We start from the raw sequence: 23,904 nt of genomic DNA on the forward strand, positions 1-23,904 counted from the left end.
ATGCCGCCACACAGCTGTTATAGCGGATGCAAGAGTGTGTAGAATATTGTTACACACAGAAAACATCAGTTAGCCGACAATTTGGCACATATTGACAGTGAATTGCGCTGCATGTTTTCTACATCACGTCTCCCTGCAATTTATATCCACTGGCAAGGACTTGTTTAAGTTGATTAGATGTTGTTTGGTTGGTAATATTTATCATCCAAGTTCTCACAACGCTTATAGTAGTGACAAAGTTTGTGCATGCAGTGTTTATGTTGGTTTCCCACAACCAATAGGCTTGTTCGACATGTAGATTTAAAGGAATAGTTCAATCAGAGATTATGTCTTCATATACTCATTTTTGAAGTCTTTGCATAACAACGTTTTTCCTTCAGTGTTTAAAGGGGTCATGACATGAGAAATCAAGTTTGCCTTGATCTTTTGACATATATGAGGTCTTTGTACCAGTAAAACATCCTGCAAGTTTCAGAGCTTAACACATTTGCGTATGAATGCCTTCAGAGGATTTTATGTTTGTTCTGAGCATTTGACTGCTGATTGTTTTATTTGATTTAGTGATTTACTTATTAGTTATTTATCAAATCTGGTTCTGTCTTGTATAAGATCTGTTTTAATTTAGCAGATGCTTTTATTCAAAGTGACTTAGAAATGAGGAACATTACACGTTTGTCATAATAGTTAACCATATTTATATAGTTATATATCAGTTTTCCTAACACAATGTTTTCAAAAGACTTGACATATATCGTATGGATTATTGTTATGGTGCTTTAATTGTGTTTTTATCCTTATTGGTGCTTGCCAGACATTTTTACAAACTGTCGTTGTATGGAAAAGCATTGCATGAGCATTCTTCAAAATGTCTACATTTACAGGAGATGGGTTTGAAAAGATATGAAGGAGAGTAAATACTCTTTATTTCTGGGTGAACTATTGTTCCTCTAATATGCAAAGAATGAAAAGCAAGGCTAGATATCTGACATAAAACATGACTTTGCTTGTGAGCTGAAGCATCTTTATTGCAGCACATCTATATGTATACGTGCAAACTAGCAGAGGAAGGTGTTTTAAGAAAGATCTTCAAATCAGGCTTCCTCATTTAAATTTCCTTCCCCCCCCCATGTTCCTTGAGCTTCTATCTTCAAACCAATCTCCTTATGTAAATTGGATTTGATCTAATATATATAAAAAGAGACCAGGAGAGTACAGTACCCTCTCATTTTCCTGTTATTCTCATGGCAAGGCGCTTCTCTGGAACATTCTCTCTCCTGCCATGTAGTCGCATTCATCTTTTACCCGTTGTGGTCTCTCGGCTTTTGCTTAATCCGCCGCCGTCTTCTGAAAGGTATTCGGGGAATTTGTTTTCTCTTTTCACCATTGCATTTCTTTCTTTTGGTAAATAATGCTATTTCATCCCACCGACTGTAAGAAAGCGCTTCATAATAATCAAACCGTGTTTGAAGTTTGAAAGTTTGGATTCTCTTGGCCTTTCACATCACTTTGGTGTTCTCTGCTAATATGGCGCGCGCAAAATGTGTGGCTGATGTGTTTTTGCTGCTCGGGTTTTACTCTACAGCACTGTGTGTTTCTGTTGCTTTCGCCTAAAGTGACATTGTGAAAGGACAAGTATTGCTAAGTAAGTGCCTTGAATAAAAGCTGAGTGATAGGCTTTAGTTTTCAAAGCTGACTTTTGAAGTGCTGTACACTGGAGAATGAATTTCTGGGGGTTTGAAGAAAAAGTGTGGAGGTCTTTGTTGAAGGACTTCTGTGGAAGTCTCAGAAACGTAGTTCTTGCTTTAATATGTTTTCTATTCAAACTCTCAAAGTCAGTGGAGCTATACTGTAAAGTGCATTCAAAAGTCTTAATCTGACCAGCTTGTTTGTTCAATGAAGACATTTCAATGCTATAATACAACAACTGTTAAGGGGAAGGGATACTTAAATTAAAATATTTCTTAATTTAAAGAGCCCAAAGAAGAAACTCTTTTAAAAAAGATTAGCAAACCATTAGAAGCATAAATTGAAACCCGAGTTCAATTGCCCGAATAAATAGGTTGTTTTGGAGGCGTTCTGTCTCTAAAGAATCTGATTAGTTTAGTTTTATCAGTAGGTTTTTGGCAGAGGATGGCTTTAATATTACCCAGTGTTGATTTTGTGCAGTATTGTGAATGTTTCTGTATCATTGGCACTATCAGGCAAGAAAAAAAAAGAAAAAAAGAAAAGAAAAAGTACACTCAAACCTTCAGCCCTGGTCAAAAAGAGCAATATGTCACCAGAGCTGTATTTTACAGTGATTTTAATACGAATAAAGGGTGTTCTAAACATGGCCGTAAACCCTTTTAACTGTGGTAAAATCACTTTCTTGACTTGTTTGCTGTTTTAGAAATCAGTGGGCAACTATAATGTGATTTAAAAGATGTCGAAGTTTAATAAATAGATTTGTTTATTTATACATAAAAAAAAAAAAAATAGTTCTGACACCAAATTCTGATTGGTTGAACTGACTATACTGTGTTATTTTCTTTTTATTTATTTATGTTTTATTTATATGTATAATAATAATAATGACGATGATGATGATGGTTAATAATAAAAAACAACAACAAACAATTCTTATTATTTTATAAAAACATTTATGCAAAATGATTAATTATTTGCATTACTTTGGCACAAGTTTATTTATTTATTTATTTATTTATTAATACTACTACTACTACTACTACTACTACTACTACTACTAATAATAATAATAATGAGGATGATAGCTAATAATAATTCATAACAAAGAATTATTATGAATTATTATTTTATGCACATGCATATGATTAATGATCTGCATTACTTTGGCATTAGTTTAGTTTAGTTTTGATTTATTTATTTTTATTATAATAATAATAACTTATTTTAATACTTTACTTATTTTATTTATTTATTATTATTCATAATAATGGTATATTATATTATTTTAAAATAAATAAATAAATAAAACTATTTTATTTTATAATACATTTAAAAATAAGAATTTTCACTTTATTGAACATTGGTGTCATTTAGCACATTTCTCTGTCATATAACTAATGTTAAATCTGTGGTAAAATTGCTGTCTGTCTGTTTGTAAGGCCATGTTGGTATAGTTAAAGTCAAAAACAACTGAAAAACCATAGAGAAAATAAGAACAATGAATATTCAGGAGTCAGTTGCCATGAGCGACCCCTCCGCAAACCTTCAGAGGCACAGACAGACTGAATGTGAAATGCAGAGGAGATGGACGGCTAAAAAAGAAGAGTCTTTGAGACGTGGAGAAGGGAGCGGGAGGATTGTTGGGGTGTGTATGTGTGAGTAAAGCTGAAGAAGGCCTCGGCCGAAGGGTTGTGTGGTGAGTGTTTATCCCTCGCTGCAGCTGCTTTCTGAAGCATCACCTCAGGAAGAGACATTAAAGCACGCTGATCTCCTAATACACACACACACACACCGCGGGGTCATGCACGGATGCTATCGTCTTCGAGCAGACAATCCTGCCCTCCGGTTCTTCAGTTACAGCTCTGATTAAGAGATTAAATCACTTCTAAATCTGTGTTTTATTGTGCCAGTGCACATCTTTCTCAACCTCTCTAACGGCTGGCTGGGAGTTTGCCCTCTTTTCATGAGCCGCCATGATTTCTGCAGCTTTGCATGGAAAATCTGTTTACATGGTGCCACTACAACACTTTTCTTTAATTTCGTCTGTGAATCAAAAAAGTTTGGACTTTATAATTCTTGTGTTCCAGTTCCAGATGCCGTCGGTTCCATCTGAAAACTACATCTGAAGCTGTTCGAGCCAAAGTACTGGACATCATAGCTCTCAAATGTCATTCACAATCTTGGAACGACTTATTTAAAGAGGAAGGACCTGTAAATAATTTCATTTAAATATTTTATTATTATAGAAAATCTTATCGTACATGCTCGTACTTTTGCCTACGAACCAGATGCTTTTATCAAAAGAAACTCAATTCTGCCTCCAAGCAACCACCTTAAAACACTTTTTCCGTTTGCTGAGATTTTTATCCTTATTAAATCCACTTCATAAAGTTGTTCACTGATCACAACTCAAATGTGCTTCATACTTTTCGTCGGCTGCAAACCTGCAATGTGTTCACACTGGAAAAAAGATGTAAAACCATTTATTTGAGTGCTTATTTGAGTATGTAACAGTGCAGATATGAAACCTCTCTCATTCTTTGGAAAAATCTCTAGTGAATCTTGTCTGTAGTCTGTTACTGATGTCTCTGAAATGGAACGGGATGCGAAGTCAGCGAAGTGGAGGCTTGAAGCACAATACTTACTGACACTTACCTGTAGTAAAGCTTGCAAATCACTTTCAAAGCACACACACATTTCATGCATGTCTGTGTGTGTATGATCTGTGTGCATTTGGATAAGAAGAAAAACCTTGAAAAAGCCCTTGCAACTCCGTAAATGTGATGCATTTTAGAGTGAAACGAGAACTAATATTAGGCAAGACTTTATTGTAATCATTGTAAATTGATTTGATAGTGAAAATTGGCCGTTCTGCTTCAAAATAGAGACTTGAATTTGGCTATTGCTTGTTATTGTGCAATGGACCCACAAAGGTTTAGGTTATGTCAAGGAAAAGTATAGCAAATTATTTATATGCTAATGAAACATTACTAACACATTTTCATTTTCTTTATAATAACATGCAGTGATGAATCATTCACAATAAGAGCAGTCTTTAGAAGTAAATAGGGTCATTAATGATTTCATGTCGACTTAAACTGTGAATGTTGTTCCTCACTTTTTTATTGTTTTTGTCATTTCACAGATTTCTGCTCTGTTCACTGCAGCGACGTGTTCCTCATGTAAATAGCTAGCATTACATGCATCAGAAGGTTATTTGTTTCCCTTTCTGAATGCCAGATATGCATGGAATTGAGAAACTCACACACGGCACAGAATGCAGATTCCTTTCTTTCCCAAATAATCAGGCCAAATAATAAGTGATGCACGTTTCCTTTCTGTAGCTCACTAAACGACTCAGCTTACAAAACACGCAATAAGACACTTGTTTTGTTAGTGCCATGGTGAGATGGGTAACACATTACAATAAGGTCCTATTAGTTAACGTAAGTTAAAGCATTAACTAATATGAATATGCCCCTATTATTATTATTTTATTTTTTTTATGTAAAAGGTCTGCAAAGTTTCAAAGATCAAAGTGCACTATAAATGGAGTTATTATCTCTAAAAAAATTAAGTGATTTTGAACTCTGAAACGAGTCATCAGTAATTCCAGTCTCACTTCTTGCTCAAACCTAGGTAGGTTTGGAACAAATTTGCATAATGCCAGCCTGTGGTCTTCATTGGTTGCTGTGGACAACATCTACTTTGCTCCGCCTTCAAACACTGCTGTATCTGAGACTGGAAGTGTTTGGTTCATGTTGTTCATGTCAAGAAGACGCTGTTTTCCACTGTGATGCACTTCCAAAGGATGAGATTGATACAGTGACACCATTGTTACTGTCCGTATCGCTGTGTTTCAGTGCTGAGGAAGATCCAGAGTTTAAAATGAAATATGCCAATGGGTGTTTGGTTTCCGACACATGCTGTAAGCTGTTGACCAATTACAACAGACTGGGCCATCTGACCAATTAGAGCAGAGACCAATCACAACAGACTGGGCCATCTGACCAATCAGCGCAGAGACCAATGACAACAGACTGAACCATCTGACCAATCAGAGCAGAGACCAATCACAACAGACTGGGCCATCTGACCAATCAGAGCAGAGACCAATGACAACAGACTGGGCCATCTGACCAATCAGAGCAGAGTAGACCAATCACAACAGACTGGGCCATCTGACCAATCAGAGCAGAGACCAATCACAACAGACTGGGCCATCTGACCAATCAGAGCAGAGTAGACCAATCACAACAGACTGGGCCATCTGACCAATCAGAGCAGAGACCAATGACAACAGACTGAACCATCTGACCAATCAGAGCAGAGTAGACCAATCACAACAGACTGAACCATCTGACCAATCAGAGCAGAGTCGGCTCTCAGAAAGGCGGAGTTTAGAGAGACTGAATCCTTGTTTGAACCGTTTCAGACACTGTAAGAAAAGAGCTGATGCTGAAATGTGTTTTTTACCTCGGATGCATGAAAACCTGTTGCAGGAGACTCCAGAACAAAATTAGGAACCTTTAAAATAGCATAATAGGACACTTTAGTGAAAAAAAAAAAATACATTTGTTACAGTATTTATCAATCTTTGTTAACATTAGTTAATAATTGTGTATTAGTAAATGTTGGAATTAACATTAACTCAGATCGATAAATGATAAAAGCATTGTCCATTGTTAGTTCATGTTAACAAATGTACTTAACTATTGAAGTGTTGTGTGCAAGCTGTTGCAATTCTATTAGTATTTCTGTAAAAACATATCAGTACAACTATATCACAGTCAGAAGTATCTGTTTCATAGAAGAGCACGATTCACATCAGACATGCAAACTTGCACCCGTTTGACTGGGTTCGCTCGGCGCTCGCTGCACAACGGCACAAAGACGACTACACAAAATGATTGTTCTGTCACAATTTGGCAGTGACACAAGTGCACACAAAGTTAGATGTAATGGGAAAACTGTGTGGGAGAGGCCGTATCTCTGGGCTTTTTCTCAGACTTCACTGGCTCTCAGTATTTTAGCAGAGCGCCGGCACCTCTGTCTCCATGACGACTTTACGAAAGGCACTTCTCCACTCGCTAGATCTGGCCTTGCTATTACAGCTAACACAATAGCCCATTAGAGAGCGGCTGATCGTGTGTGTGTGTGTGTGTGTTTGACTGTTCTAGCAGCAGGGATCTCTGATATATATTCAGCAAGGTTAGCAGGTTGGGCGTGGCTATTTTCATAAATGCTTTGTTAGTTAAATACCAGATGGAACTAGATTTGCATTTCTTGCAGCAGTGCATTCAAGGCAGCAAAAGGAAAGTTTTAGGAAAAGTTGAGGCTTTTAGCTTTGAAATGTCACATCAGACATCAGCGACTTGTGCACAATATTCTTCTTACGTCGATTATCGATGAATAATGGCTTAGATTTCAGTCTCACATAAGCCTTGGAATATAATGCATGAGCCTTATGATAAAAGTTATGATACTTTTATGGTTATTTGTTTTCATTTTTGAGTCCTGGTTACTAAATCCTTGTTGTTCAGAAAACATCAGCGAGAGCATTCTTCATTCTTCTGTGTTTGGCAGAAGAAAGTAACACACACAGGTTTGAAATGACATGAGGGCAGAGAATGAGATGGAATAGAGTGTTTGTACAGAATGTTTTGGAGAATATAAATAAATAAAGTGTTTTATCTGTGGCTTCTGGTGTTTGTTTAGGAATTACAGCATCTGTATTGTTTCCTCTGGGTGGCCAAACTGCACTTAATAGTTGTTGATAATGTGTAAATCTGTCATGATATACTTGTGTATTACTAGTACACCACCGTTCAAAAGTTTGAGACTGGTAGGATGTTTTAATATTTTTGAAAGAAGCCTCTTCTGCTCATCAAGGCTGCATTTCAATACAGATACTGATCAAAAATACAGTAAAAATAGTGAAATATTATTACAATTCAAAATAACTCTTTCTATGTGAATATATTTTGAAATGTAATTTATTCCTGTGATCAAAGATGAATTTTCAGCATCATTACTCCAGTCTTCAGTGTCACATGATCCTTCAGAAATCATTCTAATATGGTGATTTGATGCTCAACAAACATTTATGATTATTATCAATGTTGGAAACAGTTGTGCTGCTTCAGAGTTTTGTGGAAACTGTGATGGATTTTATTTTTTAGGATTATTTGATGAATAGAAAGTTTAGAAGAACGTAATTTATTTGCAATAAAAGTCTGTTAAATGCCACTTTTTATCAATTTATTGCTTAATAATATTCTGTAAGTTTTAATTTTTTTATGTTAAAGTAGGCCTATGTTATTGAGCAAACTCATTCATTGAAAAAGTTCAATGTTAACAAAGGAACATTGGATTTTTTAATTGCTAATGGTCTATAATTGATGGATTGAATTCACGTGTGTTAAGAAATTGAATATAAAAACGAAATGTAACTCTTTTGGAAGGAACAAATTAAACATGACCTTTTCTAATGACTCATTCTTTAATGAGTAAACATCGCTTCAGGTTTTTAAACAATTAAGTAAAACAATTAATCCCAAAGAACAGTGAAATAAATTAAAAGCAGTCACTTCCTGTCACTATTGTCGTTTTGATCAATCTTAAGCCCTTAATAGCAACATTACGCTGTTGACATCACAGTGACATCATGAAGATTTCACAATTGACAAGCTTAGTTGATACTTAGTATGTTTTGGTAGTATGTTTATCTCTTTTCTTTCAGAAGGTTATGTAAAATGAGATTGTTCATGATCTGGCGTGCGAGTCAGTGCCTCCTCTGGTTTATATATTCAGGGCGGTTAAGAGGTTGGGCGGGGGATATTTTTGTAAGTGCTTCGTCTTGACAAAGTTGCCGTGATTAGGCTGTAGTTAAAACATAATTAAAAGTGCTTAAACAGAGGCAGAACGGTCCCGGAGGAGGCGGAGAGGACCTCAGGGGGAACAGCGAGATAGTGATTAAATGAAGTCTGTGGGTTATCCAATCCGCCGGGTGAACAAAGCGATACAGCTCCTCTTCTAGTCTGTCTCTCTCGCTCTTTGCTTCGCTCTGACAGCAAAATATATGTAATGACTGTGTTTTTTTAACCCACTTTAGTTCCCCTCGATTCTCTTCAAAAGACTGACATGGGTGTGTGAGTAGATTTCTGTCATTTATCAGCGTCCGGGAGTGAGCGAAAGAGGCCAGCCTGCCATTTTCTCCCTGTTCCATTAACAAATTACCTCCCCTCCCTACGCTGCGATTAGATGTACATCCCGAAAATTAATTTGCCTCTTAGTAAGAAAACAATTAAGTAGACTCTATTGTGAGACCCTGAATGTGTGTGTGTGTGTGTGTGTGTGTGTGTGCGTGTGTGTGTGTGTGTGTGTGTGTGTTTTCCAAGGCCTTAGAGGATGAGAAATGGGAGTGAGTCACTCTGGAGTCTGATGAATGTAGGATGTGTTCGCTTGTGAAGGAAGTAAGAAGAATGGCCGTTCGCACAGATAACACATGAAGTGCATGTGAATTATCTCATACAACACAACGATGCTCATTTCACAGCTAATTAGGCCCATTTTGATACTATATATAAAAATGTAGATTAATTGTTCTTGTGTTAACACTTATCATGCTAACTAAATGAGTGAGCTAACTGATCATGCTAACTGAACATGCTGAACTGAACCTGGATTTTGTTTTGGGGTTGATATTTTCGGCTCTAAAATCGGATTGAAGTTGCTTTAGACAGTGTTGGGTTACTTTAACCCTCTGAGGTCTGAGCTGTTTTCTGGGCCCTGGAGGTGTTCTGACATGCTCTGACATTTCTGGTTATTTCTGTTACTTGTGACATTTTCATGGCTAAAGTCTAATTACACTGTATTCAGCACAAACTCTGCTACAATAATATATCAGCAGCATGCATGTAAAAGTTTGTAGTTTTGAGATAATGACATTTATGCGTGGTTTGTGAAAATACAAAAAAAAATTCTCACTGAAATAAGGCCATGAAACCCATACTGATTATTTCTTCACAAGACTTTTGAAAATTGTATGACGTAGCCTAGAATATTTGCTCTAAAACTATGTGAAAATCATTCAGATAAGACAATATATTGATTTAAAATTTTTACGACGTGTTTTGTGTGAGAAAGCTCTATGCGGAAGGTCATTAATATGTAAGCTTTTCACACCTGAGAAAGACAAAGACCCTCCCCTAACGGCCCTATTAGGAGCTATCAGGCCCTGTCATTCTGAGCAACGTTGCACAATACTGTAAATGAGGAGATTTAAAAAAGAATGGCTTTTAAATTGTTTGGATTTATTTACAACACAACATAGTCCAAAGATACACAACAAATGCCAAAAAAGCACTTATTGAAAACAATGATCCAAAGACAGAGACCTTTGTGCCATTCCTAAAAACATTGTAGATACCTTTCATTTCCAAGGTGTTTGATTTTCACTTTACCATGTTCATGTACAGAGACTCATGTGAATGTTGAAGTCGGCAGGACTCAGTGGCATCTGGGCCCTGAAAAAAAAAGTAAACATACTGATATCAAGAGAAAGGCCTGCACGATTTTGGAAATAAATATTAGATTTTTCTGGTTAAAATTGCTTTTTAAAATTCACAGAATACACACACACACACACGAATAAGAATAACCTATAGCAGTATAAATCTTCCAAAAGATTTAAGTAACAACTAAGCTAGAGAAAAATATATTGATTATATTTCCAAATTTTATGCTTCTCATAATTTATACAATCATTTGATTAAATCAGTGCATCAGATGAATGAATCTGTGAATCAGATGATTGAATCTGTGAATCAAATGATCGAATTGATGAATCGAATGATTGAATCGTTTGAATGATATGATTTGGGTCCAAATTATTTGCTTAAATTAATCAAACTTTCTAACTCATTCCTTGGCAGTATGTTTAAGTATACTAAGCAGGTATATAGTGAACAGACACTAAGACTAAAATCATAAAAAATAAACTAAACTAATTGAATCAAAGTATAAAAATTCCTTAAATTCCTTAAATCCTTAATTCATAAAAAAATATATATTTTATTCCAGCTAGTTGCCAATGCAAATTTCTCATCTTAATTTAGTTTAATTTGATGTACTAAGACTAAAACTTAAATAAAAATGTATAAAAATCTTACTTAGACTTATTTAAAAAAAAAAAAAAAAAAAACAGTACACAGCAAAATTAACAAAGCTTTAACTAAAATTAAATCAACACAGAAACAATTCATAATATTTATTAAAAGTATATAAGTATCTCAAATATACTACAGTAAAATTGGCACTACATAAGTTTATTTTGGTGTAAATTTGCATCAGTAATAAACAAAAAATAGCTGAGTTTTCATCACGCTTCTGAAGTGGGAAGTAAAGTGCTATTGCTTGGAATTAGTTACTCCTGAATTGCTTGTAATGTAATGTCTGATAATGAGCAAATAATGAAGAGTGTTATGTTTAGGCATGTATCCAGATGTGTGCTGTGTTCAGGAGTCTGGATTGCACTGTTGGAAGTCTTCAGATCGTAGTTCATAAGCGACCTGCGGGGATTTGGATGCGAATAACATTGTTTTATTTGCATAATTCCTTTAGTGATTGTGGTGGTAAAACAACACACAAACTGCACTATGGACGAGCTGAATCCCCCTCGAGTGGGCCGCTGTTATTCAGAGGTGTATAGTGGGGGAAGGCCTCGTGAGCTGAGAAGATTACCGCTCTGAATCCCGTTCCCGGAGCCAAATCAAGTCAAGGGTTTGCCACACAGAAAATTTTGCTGACTCTTCGGGATTACAGACTTTAGCGTCTGCTGGTGAGACCCACCCAGCGCTCGCAGGGAATGTGTGTGTCCACCATCTGTCAGTTTGTTGTAATTGATGATGCATCATAATCTGATGCACGGAAGGTATTTATCTAACGTTTATTAATTTGTGCTCCGCTAATGTAACCTAATCATGTGGTGTAGGACATGACGAGGAAACTATGTTAATGTGTCAGTGAAGTGAATGCGTTCAGGTTTTTTATTTATTTAAAGGCCGCTGATGTTGTAATATATCAAACATGTTACTTACAGTGATTTCTCAGTGCTGGATCAACGTTCTTATCAGATTTTAGGGTTAAGCTTCTGGCTGGGGTTAAGAGCTTAAAGAACGTTATTATCATTTCCCTTTGATTGATTTAAAGAGTAGTAAATGGTTAGGAATCGATTGCAATGGTTCAATTTATGGTTCTTTGACCAATGCAAATGTTGTTCCAAGACCAACAAGTGATTTTGGTAAGTTGTCTTAAGTTACATGCAGGTTTTTGATCATCTGATTGAACTTTTTGCCAATTTTCACAGTCAGATTTGAAACTTTCCATGCATGCACCATGTCTCCCAACAGTCTTTGCTTCATACTTGAATTTATAGTTGACTAGTTATTGAATGGACAGAGCATTCGGATTCTGCAATTGGATTTAATTTAATTCAGGCCGATAGAAATCTGTGCATGTAAACAGTTAGTTGCACAAACATATACCTTGGAGATTCATGTGCTTCCATGCAATATGCAAAAAGAGAAGTTTATTTAAAAGGAATGAGTGCGATTTTCTTGCGAAAGTAAAGAATTATAAAATAAAATGCATCCCTGAGTAACTGTGCACATAAAGTGCACTTTAAACACAGTTCTGAATGTAATCTAACAATAAGTATGTCTCACTATTAATTAAATGCACATCTAATCACACAAACTCATTATATATATTCTTTTTTTAGTTTTTATACTACACTTCCTTTCCTGCATGTGATTATAGTGAACATGGGATATGAAACCTGCCTGAATTGTTCTTGAAATGCAAATTTTGTTGGATATTGCATGTGAATTTTTTTGTTATAATCATTATGCACTGGCCTTGAAAAACATGCATTATTCTGTTCATTCCCCGTTTCTGTATTCCACTCGTGTACTCTATGCTCTATAGAATTAGAATGCTGTCAAAGTCTATTAACTCACATATAATTGTACCTTTAGGCCTCACAAAAAATACCTTTTACATTAATAGGTGGTTTCGTCCACACAGCAATCTCTTTCTCATACTGTGGAGCCCACGGGCTTCTGTTTTTTTTTTTTTTTACCACAGTTTCATTGGCGTGCTATTGTTTGTAAAAGTTTAATTATATCATGATTCCCTCATTTATTGACTTATCACTGATTTAGCTATTCAAATGTAGCATGAGAGTGACTTAAAGGATGGCAGATTTGTTGCCGTGCATGACAAGCATCAGAAAGCATCCGCAAAAACTCATTTAAACAAGATACAGTGATGCCAAAAGTAACTTAAATCATACTGAAAAACAAATCAAATGTCTGAAATGACTGCATTAGATGATAAAATATGTCATTTCTGGTAAAGAAGACACTTTTCTTTCAAAACACCCACTAATAATCCCCAGTTGAATGATGACTGAGCAAAAATGCTAAAGAAAAGCAAAGTAAGCAAAGATCCTGCAGAATTGTTTTGATATTTTGTTATTGTATGCAATGACATTCAGACATTTGTAAGTGAGTCTGAAGTGTCCCAATGCATTTGGGGCTGCTGTACTTCATATGATGAACGTTTGTTAGCAGGAACTATGTTGGTAAACTCAAGTTCAGCTAAGTGGCTTTTAGTTTGATACTTCTAGAGAGTCTTTAGTGTCTGACGTGTTCTGATTGCTGATTTAGATCTTTTCACATCAGCGATGAAATTTACCACTATAATTACACCATCTAAAGCTTTTTGACAAGATGCCCAGAAATAAAAATCTGCACAGTGCAATAAAACAAGAGTTGTGTGGTAGTTTCCCGTTAAAGCATGATTTCAAAGGAGGAGTCCTGACAACTGAAGGACCTATACGGCCCACTTGGGAATCCAATCGCAGGGATAACTGGGGCAGAATGCTTGTAAAGTGGTTTTGAAAAGCCGCCGCTCAGTGCCTGTCGCACAAAGAAAAACAGTGCAGAGCTTCTGGATTCAATATTAGATATATAACAGAGTGGCTTGTATCAAATAGGTTTGATTACTTACTAGATTCTCTGCATATTGAAAAGATGCAATATTGTTTTTCCTTATTAAGGAATAGTTTGTCCTTCCAAACCTGTGTGCTTTTTTTTCATGTAAAATGCAACATTGAATTTTAAAGTCCCCATGCAGTCAATAATTTTATCCCTTAAAACTCATCTTTGATAATCAAAATTACATATTTAATTTGAAAATAATGTCTTTGTTCCTTAAAATAGCTTAAATGTCTCTCCACACCCTCGGTTCATTTAGTACCCCAATCTATGAATATGCTAATTAGTCTCCGCCTCCACTCAATCACAGCAGCTTGGATTACATGATACACCCAGGCAACTTTACTGTGGTAAACGCTGCACATTGGCAAATGTAGGCTAAATATTGGTTTAATTCAGCCATATACTATGTTTGAACCATAAACAGATTCAGAGGAAGAAGAGGAATAGTGAATTATACAGGCTCGTCTACAAGTTGATATATCAGAATATTAATGAGTTTTATGTATCACTTTCTACAACGCCAGACACATAATGATAATTGATTTGACTAGCCTTTGTCTTGACTACATTATCAATCAGCTAATAATGTGTTGCTACACAAACCATGTTCCCGTTCGCCATCTCAGAGTCAGACACTTGCTTTCTAAACATCAGCATCCTTAGAAACGCTTTGAATCATATAAATCACATCATAGAAAGTCAGTGGAGATAAGCCCCGCCCTCTTGTTGACGGGATTGGTCACATGTTTGTGACGGTGGGAAACAGGGGTGGTTTCAAGGCTTTGGTTCACTGTAGTTTTAAGGAGAAAATACTCAGCAATGGTGTTCCTTTAAGGCAAGACACGGCAAGCAAAAACATTGATTTTTCATGCAGTGGTCAGTTTTGAGATTTTGGGCTAGTTTACTCCTTCAATATGTGTTCTTTCAAGCTGAGATAAAGAAAACGTTGAAAATATACATTAAGATGTTTATTTTATTACATTTTGTTTACTTGCGGCAGTAAGTTTCTCCCGAATCTCAGCCTATGTAGCACCTATGTACACCAAACTTTCCAGTTATACACTTAGCAGTATTCTGAAGATATTTTCAGAGGGATTTGTTAATAAATTATTCCTGGCCTGATTTATGTGACATTTCTTTTTTTTTTTAAAGGGCAAAAATCGATTTTTTAAGGCTATGGACAGTATATTTTGATTTCCTAGGTAATGAAAGCATATATCCTGAAATCTTGTGTGTAAACAAAATGAAAAAAGAATTTTGCACCTGGCTTTATCATATGTTCAGATCTATCTACCGAAAATATATGCAAAATTGTGCATGTTTAATGAGACAATGCCTAATTTGCATAATTAAACATACAAATTTCAAAAACTTGTAATAATTTTTTTTATACTTGTGTAAGTAATTAACTGAGGAAGTTTCATGGTGATATCTATTATTTTAAAATTTGACCCTATTCACCTGTAGTGTCTCGCCTTAAATCATGAATAATTTTTTAATCAGTACATTAAAAACACCACATAGACATACAGTTTAAACATCATTCAAAACTTGATTTTCACCACAGGGGTCTTTAAAGTATTTAAATGTAGCCACATTTTTCAACCTAAAAAATACACATCATAAAAGTAGCAAAAAAAGTATTCATGTGCTTGTCCTCCTCAGCAGACTTTAGTGTGCAAGTCATATATCGACCATTTACTTTTACTATGTATATTTCTATAGTTTTTTTTCTTTTCTTATTTCTGTTTTTGTTTTCTTTTTTTAAGACTGACTGTAAACCATCATTGTATGGAAAAGAGCCGCATGAAGATTCTGCAACGATCTATTTTTGTGTTCGACTGAAAAACATCATATAGATCTGGACCAACATGAGGGTGAGTAGGAAAGGAATTTTCTCATTCTGAATGCTCTAACTCGAGGACATCTGCACGCGTGTGACTCGCAGGCGCTCTGAGAGGGATGGCAGTATTGTTGCACTGTTTATATACTTCATTTTCCTCATGGAGCGTATAATGTTCCACACGCACATTTTACAAACCAGTCCTTTTTGTCATTGAACAGTGCTGTCAGTCCATGCGGATTGTGATTGCATTTATAGTCCTGAAAGCTTCCTTTCCTTTCCTTTCCTTTCCTTTCCTTTCCTTTCCTTTCCTTTCCTTTCCTTTCCTTTCCTTTCCTTTCCTTTCCTTTCCTTTCCTTTCCTTTCCTTTCCTTTCCTTTCCTTTCCTTTCCTTACCTTACCTTACCTTACCTTACCCTACCCTACCCTACCCTACCCTACCCTACCCTACCCTTTCCTTTCCTTTCCTTTCCTTTCCTTCCCTATATTTTTCCTTTCTTATTTTTTCCTTTCCTATATTTTTCCTTTCTTATTTTTTCCTTTCCTTTCCTTTCCTTTCCTTTCCTTTCCTTTCCTTTCCTTTCCTTTCCTTTCCTTTCCTTTCCTTTCCTTTCCTTTCCTTTCCTTTCCTTTCCTCATATAAAGATTAAAACTGGACAAATCTCATGTTGTAAGAGAGAATTATTAGTTAACTACTGGTGGAAGTACACGCTTTTTTTTTTTTTTGACTGAATCCCAGTTGGCATTACCCATGACTCGGTTATCTGTTCTTACAGTATGTGGGATTAGGATTAGTCTGACCCAAATCTGAGTGTGTTGAAGGTGCCCGGACAAGTAGATTTTTAGGTATAAATCCATGCAAGCTGTTTGAGTTACTTTGAGCAATTACCCACAATGCTTTGCGCTACAGAAGAGGGGTTTGTGATGGTTTCTAGCTATAACAAATAAAAGGGCTTGACTATACATTAGATACAGTTTTATAATGTGGCACTACTGCATGTCCCAATATTGGCGTACTGTCTTACATACTCAAAAGTATGTGCTTTCCCATTATCAGTGAAGTATGCACTTTTAGTGCACAGTAAAATGCATGATTTCAGGATCATATTCATCATATTTTTCATTGAATCCGTCATGTTGTAAGATCTGGCTGTAGAAGCCGAGTATTGATTTTCTAACACATTCATAGCCTTTTGTTTTCTCTCACTTTTTGTGAAATTGATGGCCATGGCCGTATCTATATTTCAAGAGGTTTCAAAGGACCAAGTGAGACAACACTGAGTAAACCAAACATTTTTGCAGGATTTATTTACCAGGGTTTGGAGAGAAATTACAGGCACCCGAGTCCAATTTGGGAAAACCTCAAGGTGAAAGTAAGTTAGTTTTCATGATTACTCTGCACTTGTTTATGAGGGCTGGAAAACACTGTTGCTGTGAAGTATTTCCCAGCCGATTTCCTTTCAAACGGGTTTGTCTTGCCCAGCTGTGGCTGTGAATTTCATTCCAGGCAATGTTAATTCTCGCAGGAACCTTTTCAGAGCATTGAAATTTGCCAGGGATCTGGAGACAGCAAAGGGATTTTTAATGAACAGCTTTTATTGATCAGTGGACAAAACAGCTGTTAATTACACCAGAGCCAGCATTTAATTGGCACTATGAAATAGGGCCATCATGTGTCTGTCTAAAACCACGTGAAAAATGGAGCAGGTTTGATGGAGTTCTGCGGTGATGGAGGATGAACCGTTTTTGAGAATTGTCTCGGGATTTTAAAATTAGGTATTTGAATAGAATTGCTGCACATGATGTTGAATTGAAATGAAGGAAGGTCAGTTAAAACAGTTTGCTTAAGAATTTTACATTGGATATTTTATTTATGATATTTGCATGGTCCATGTTTGCATGATGAATTTGACCTGGTAACACTTTAGTTTAGGGTCCAATTCTCACTATTAACTAGTTGTTTATTATCATGCATATTACTAGAATTTTGGCTTTTTATTAGTACTTATAAAGCACATATTAATGCCTTATTCTGCATGACCATATTCTACATCCCTTACCCAATACCTAAACTTAACAACTACCTTACTAACTATAATTAATGAGCAGTAATTAGGAGTTTATTGAGGCAAAAGTCATAGTTAATAGTGAGAACTGAACCCTAAACTAATTGGTATGTAATTTTGTCTTGTTTTCCAGTAAAAATATTATAAAAAAGCTTAAAACAAGAGAAATCTACTGTATTTGAGAAGTACTGTAATAGTTTCAGGGAATACATCTTTAATTAATTTAGTTTTCCCAACTCATTTGCAACTGAATAAAACAAGTTTAGTGTTTATTCTTTTAAAAAAAGTGTCTTATTTGTATGTATAAGAGTTTTAATTTCCAAATTTAATCCTCGAGTAAATACTCTATGTCTTGTTTTAAAGATGTTTCGATATTTTTACTGGAAAACAAGAAAAAAATGCTGCTTTAGTTTATAGAAATGTATTTTTCATTCAATATTAAAAACATCTAATATTTGATTTATGGCAGTACCGTATCCCATATTCTTTGCGAGTTTGCATATGATAAGGTTTATAAGTAATTCCAACTGAAATGTGCAACTACAAAAACAGCAGTTACATGACTTCTTTTCAATCCAATTTAATTTTACTAATTTTAATTTTAATTTCAAATTCAGCAACAGAACTGGAATTTAGAAGAACTGAATGGAACACAACTCTTGTTTTGCATTTCCCACGTTGCTTTTTCATTCTCTTTTTTTCATCTTTTTTAGTGTGACTTGTTGGTTTATGACACGTGTAATTGAAGGCAACAAACGTTGTTAACGAGCTTCAGGTCTGGTGCAACATACTGACCGCAGCAGGAGATCTGCACCACATCTGGAGACACTGCGCTCTGGTTTATCTGATCTGGTGTTTGCCTTTAATTCGTGATTGTCATTCATCTGTCTGCGGGCTCCACAGCTGACTCAGCGGGGGGGAATCTGTCTCTCTCATGCGCCAGCACACAGACAGGCCTTTCTCTTTATTTACTTTCGATGCTTCACACTCCCAGACCGGCAGTGCGCTGCAGCTGAAAGGACGATAGCACTGATTAAATGTAATCAAAATGAACGCTGTGACGGTTCCTTTCGGACATCTGTAAACTCACAGGGATCTTGATGGAAATGCAAACATAATTTGAAGCTTGAACTGTATTAATCTCACATGCATGAGAATGATGAGAACAGGCAATATGCAATGCGTCATCTGGTGTGGCGTTAAAATTTATATTCATCCCAAACTCGCCTGTTCTGAAGTGTCTAGCTTTGTTGCGTAACGGCTCAAACCCTACTGAGTGTTAATGGCCCAGAAGAATATTGGTTTTTACACTTTTATGCGGCGCGTCAGGCGTATCGTACATCACTGCGCTGAAATTTATATCAACAATAAAGAGGAGATGTGTGCCTAACAAATGATAGAAGTCACTCTTGAGGAGATTTGTGTGAAGAGCCTCCGGGCTGCTGTCGTCTCCAAATGGAGCAAAGTTCTTTAGACTTGATGTGTGATGAACGTCTAAATGAGCCGTCATGTAGTCATTTTACTGATTTATGTAAGGCATGATCGTCTGTTATGTGTGATTTTGTGGATGTATTTATTTAGCTTTGCATGATTTGATCATATTACTGTGACAGTGGAAGGGGGAATCCATCCAAACGGATATGGAAGTGATTTGAGAGCATAATCAGGCTATGTCTATACAGGCTAATCAGGAAAAATTATTTTGGTGACATTTTCCCAATGCACCACCATGGCCTTATACATTATGTGATTTACACTACCATTCAAAAGTTTGTGGTCAGTCATTAAATAATAATAATAATAATAAAAAATCAAAAGTGACACTAAATACATTTATAATGTTACAAAAGATTTCAATGTGAGATAAATATTCTTCCTGAAATACAAACTATGAAGCAGCACAACTGTTTTCAACACGGATAATAATCATAAATGTTTCTTGAGCATCAAATCAGCATATTAGAATGATTTCTGACAGATCATGTGTGTAATGATTTGGTTATGGTGGTAAGACAACATTCAGCAGAGAGAGTGAGAATCCAAACGCAGTTTATTAACAAATATAATACAAGGTCCATAGTCCATACCAGGCAGAGGGTCAAGCACATGTAATCAGTCCGAACACAAATACACTCCACTGAGGCAGACGGGAACAAGAAATCCAAAACTCAGGAAAATATAAAGAAACCAGGAACTGCTCAAAATGCTGACAGAGAGTGTGACCCACCCACCCAGTCAACAAACCACCCACCCAACAAACCAACAAACCACCCAAACACCCAACCAACCACCCACCCAACCACCCAACCAACCAACCAACCAACCAACCACCCAACCACCCAACCAACCAACCACCCAACAAACCAACAAACCACCCAAACACCCAACCAACCACCCAACCAACCAACCACCCAACCACCCACCCACCCAACCAACCAACCAACCAACCAACCAACCAACCAACCAACCAACCAACCAACCAACCAACCAACCAACCAACCAACCAACCAACCAACCAACCAACCACCCACCCAACCACCCAACCAACCACCCAACAAACCACCCAAACACCCACCCAACCACCCAACCACCCAACCAACCAACCAACCAACCACCCAACCACCCAACCAACCACCCACCCAACAAACCAAAAAACCACCCAAACACCCAACCAACCACCCACCCCACCACCCAACCAACCAACCAACCACCCAACCACCCAACCACCCAACCAACCAACCAACCACCCACCCACCCAACCACCCGGCCACCCGGCCACCCACCCGGCCACCCAACCGGCCACCCAACCGGCCACCCAACCAACCACCCAACTAACCACCCAGCCACCCGGCCGGCCAACCGGCCACCCGACCACCCGACCACCCAACCGGCCAACCGGCCAACCGGCCACCCGACCACCCGACCACCCACCCAAAAAGGCATTTAAATAGACAGGGTCATGATCAAATGAAACAAGACACAGCTGAAACAGATAAACTGATAATGAGCAGAGGGTTCTAGAAAATGAAGTCCAGGAATAACAGAGTCTATGGAAACAGTGAGGGACTAGGCTGCCATCAGTTGGCCCACTGAGACGCTTTACATCTTATTGATGCACTGAAAAATGTTGCATGTGCAGCGATTCCCAACATGCTACTTCATCAAACTTTTTAATCATTTGTAGCATAACAGCAACAGAACAGTCAAGACAGGGTTTGCCTAATGCTTTTGTCAATTACACAATTTCGTTCGGGAAAGCTTGTTCTTCTGACTGCTCGCTAATGAAAATAATCCGTCAAGCTTTCATCTTAAAGGTTAGATTTGGGACTAACCTGAGGTGCTGCGGCTTAAATTATCCCAATTCTTCATCCTGTGTTAGCATCTAATCTGAGGAAGGCCTCATTAACCGCCTCATGTTTACCCTCACATTTCCAGAGGAATCAGAAGACATTAGCAGAGACAGTCCCTGTGCTAAGAGTAATTACCAGGCCTATAACACACACCTGTAATTCCTGTCGTCTGCTGCCAAGCGGCGTTTTGTGTATTCACATCACATCTCTTACAATCTGCCAGACTCGCCTTCGCAGCAGAAATATGCCAGGACTAAACTGTATCCGTTTAAAGTGTAGCAGAAGTATCGTGTGCTGCTTTAGCCTGAGGGATTATTCTAGGAGTTTCCAAGCTACACGGGAGAAAAGGGGACAGAACAGGGACGGTTTATCTTTTCAACAAGTGATCAGAGGAAGGACGTGCTTAACCTTCAGAAAATATCGGGAGGTCAAGTTGGAAACTGTATGAACAATTTTACATTTATGTTATCCACTTTATTTTTTTTAACTCTTTCCCCGCCAAGTTGTCAGCCTTGTCAGTATTTTTGATCATTTTCACAAAACTTTCATGGCCCCCAGAATATTTTGTTGTAAGAATACATGAACATACAATATATCAAAATAAACAACTGAGAGAGAAAACAGTTATTCTAGCTTCATGCATCTTTTTGAACAAAAAGCTGAGAAAAGCGTGTTTTTGTCAAAGACTTCGTCCGACTGGGATTCAGAACGCTGATCAAAACATAGACCGAGTGGATCGAGTCCATCAACACCCACAAAAATTTAAAGTCATCATCTCTTCATTGACATTTCATTCGGTAACGTTAGGCAGTTTTTAGAGATGCACCGGTTACAATTTTCTAGGCCGATTCCGATTTCCGATTTTTCATTGAGTTTGACCTGCCGATACCGATTTTAGCCGATTCCGATTAAATTTTTTTCTAACCACTTTACAGCACACACAAATATTTATTTTCAATCTTTTCTTTAACCCTTTCACGCGTAAGTTTAAAATATTCTAACTGACACCCCACCCCCCACCCCCAGAGTGAGTTTTTTCAAGGCGAACGTTCCCTTTAATGTTTCCATGGCGACGCGTCACGCGATACACCGCAGCCGCAATAATACTGTATGACAGAATGTGTCGCTTTTATTCCGCTTTTCCTTTTTTATTCAAAATTTTATTCACAAACTTGCTTACCATGTCATCAACTAGCCTATCTGATATTACGATTCTCAAATACATGTAAGTTAACGTTAGTGCGTTTGGTCGTTTAAAAACCTTTATAAATAATCTTGATCTATAATGAGATGCCGCAATGTTGTCCTGTCAGTCGGATTTACAGCACGTGAATGAATCAGTTTCTCCCGAAATAAATGCAAGAAAGTGGCCGGTGAACTGAGAAGAATAGAGTAAACTTTATAGTTACTTCCAATGTTTGTCTGATATGAATAACACATGTCGGCAAATTATATTTGAATAGATTGTTATTGCTGCTTCCACAGACTTCAGTGTGTATTTTACAAACTCCAAATGTATTGTTTTACTCGTGCTTATGTGTATTTAAATATCTGAAACCTAAAATAAACATTATGAGGTTGAAAACACTGCTTAGTAGTGATATATGACAAATATTAAGCAGACAGTCTACTAATACTCTAATGACTGCTAGTTGACATGTAGTTGCAAGTTACTTATAGTTAGTAGAACATCTAAAGTGGACGATTGAAATATAGTGTTATTTTATTTATTTATTTATTTATTTAATAATAAAATGTAAATAATTAATGGGATATTCCTATTTCTGGAAAGTGCTAAACCTTCTCAATTGGGTTCTCCTCTCTCACAGAAATGTAAGAATTCAGTTTAGGTAATTTACAGTCACGGCTATGAAAAAAAGAAACGCTTAAGTGATGTTTTGAGAAAGGTGTTTATTATTTTAGGTTGTGTTAATTGGACCTGCGGTAATAGCATTTTAATAAATTAATGTGCCAGGTAAAACACTAGATAAACTCTGTCAACATCATTCATGGCAACATTTTGACTCTTGCCAAAAAAACAATAAATAAATAAATAAATAAATAGAGCAGAAATGTGGAATTGGTATTTTTGTGAGAGCACATCTATGAATTTTTCCTTAAAAGCATGTTTGGTATTTGAGCTGTAAAGTTGTCTGGAAGAACTCGGTGGATGAATTGCTGGTTAAATGTCATTCCTGCGGGTGGATTCTTCTGGATGTAAAAAGCAGTTCTCTTGTATTCTTATGCATATTATGCTAACATTACAGTGTTTACTGGCCTTGCACAGTCATGACAGGAGTTCAGATACTGAATATTGTACAGTCAAGGTCAGGAAATGGCTTGATAATACTAGTCTCACGTTGGCATGTAAAAGTCAGTGTGCATCTTAATGTTTATGGGTTAATTTTTCCTTTGAAATTTCAATTTACATTATGCCACAAATATTGTAACTATGACTCAAATATATAGTTTATGCAAAAAAAACCAAAAAAACAAACAAAACAAAACATATATTTATAATTCCATATTAGACTGACATAGAAAAGAATATATTGTCAGTATTTATTCTTTTCAATGTTGAAAATAGAATTTCAAATATATATATATATATATATATATATATATATATATTTATTTATTTGAAATTCTGTCATTTTCTCCATGGAGCCGAAAGGACAATTTTGATGAATATTCTCAGAAATGACAGCATAAAAAAATCTCCACAACTAGTACGAGAACAGACCAAAATAAAGCCTGTCATTATTTGGAAAGAGCTGCAAAAAGATTTGCAGAACATCATGTTTTGTGTTCCACAGCAGAAGAAAGTTGTGGATGAGTAAATGATGACAGAATAATTTTTTTCAAAGGTTATTTCTTTAAAAGGGGACCTAGTT

General features: G+C 36.6%; 1 protein-coding gene across 2 annotated transcripts in view; it reads left to right on the forward strand.

Annotated features, from left to right (window-relative positions):
• The window catches only part of cdh22 (cadherin 22), a 195,134-nt gene that overhangs the window by 42,569 nt on the left and 128,661 nt on the right, over positions 1–23,904 (forward strand). Inside the window, exon 2 of one of the 2 annotated variants that reach the window (XM_084128131.1) lies at positions 15,521–15,628. The exons of the other annotated variant lie outside the window; for it this stretch is intronic. The gene's annotated coding sequence lies outside the window, so the exon portion shown is untranslated. The remainder of the gene's footprint in view (positions 1–15,520; positions 15,629–23,904) is intronic. 2 annotated transcript variants of the gene reach the window in all.

Source organism: Abramis brama, assembly GCF_963993115.1.
Source record: "Abramis brama genome assembly, chromosome: 11".
NCBI lineage: Eukaryota > Metazoa > Chordata > Actinopteri > Cypriniformes > Leuciscidae > Abramis > Abramis brama.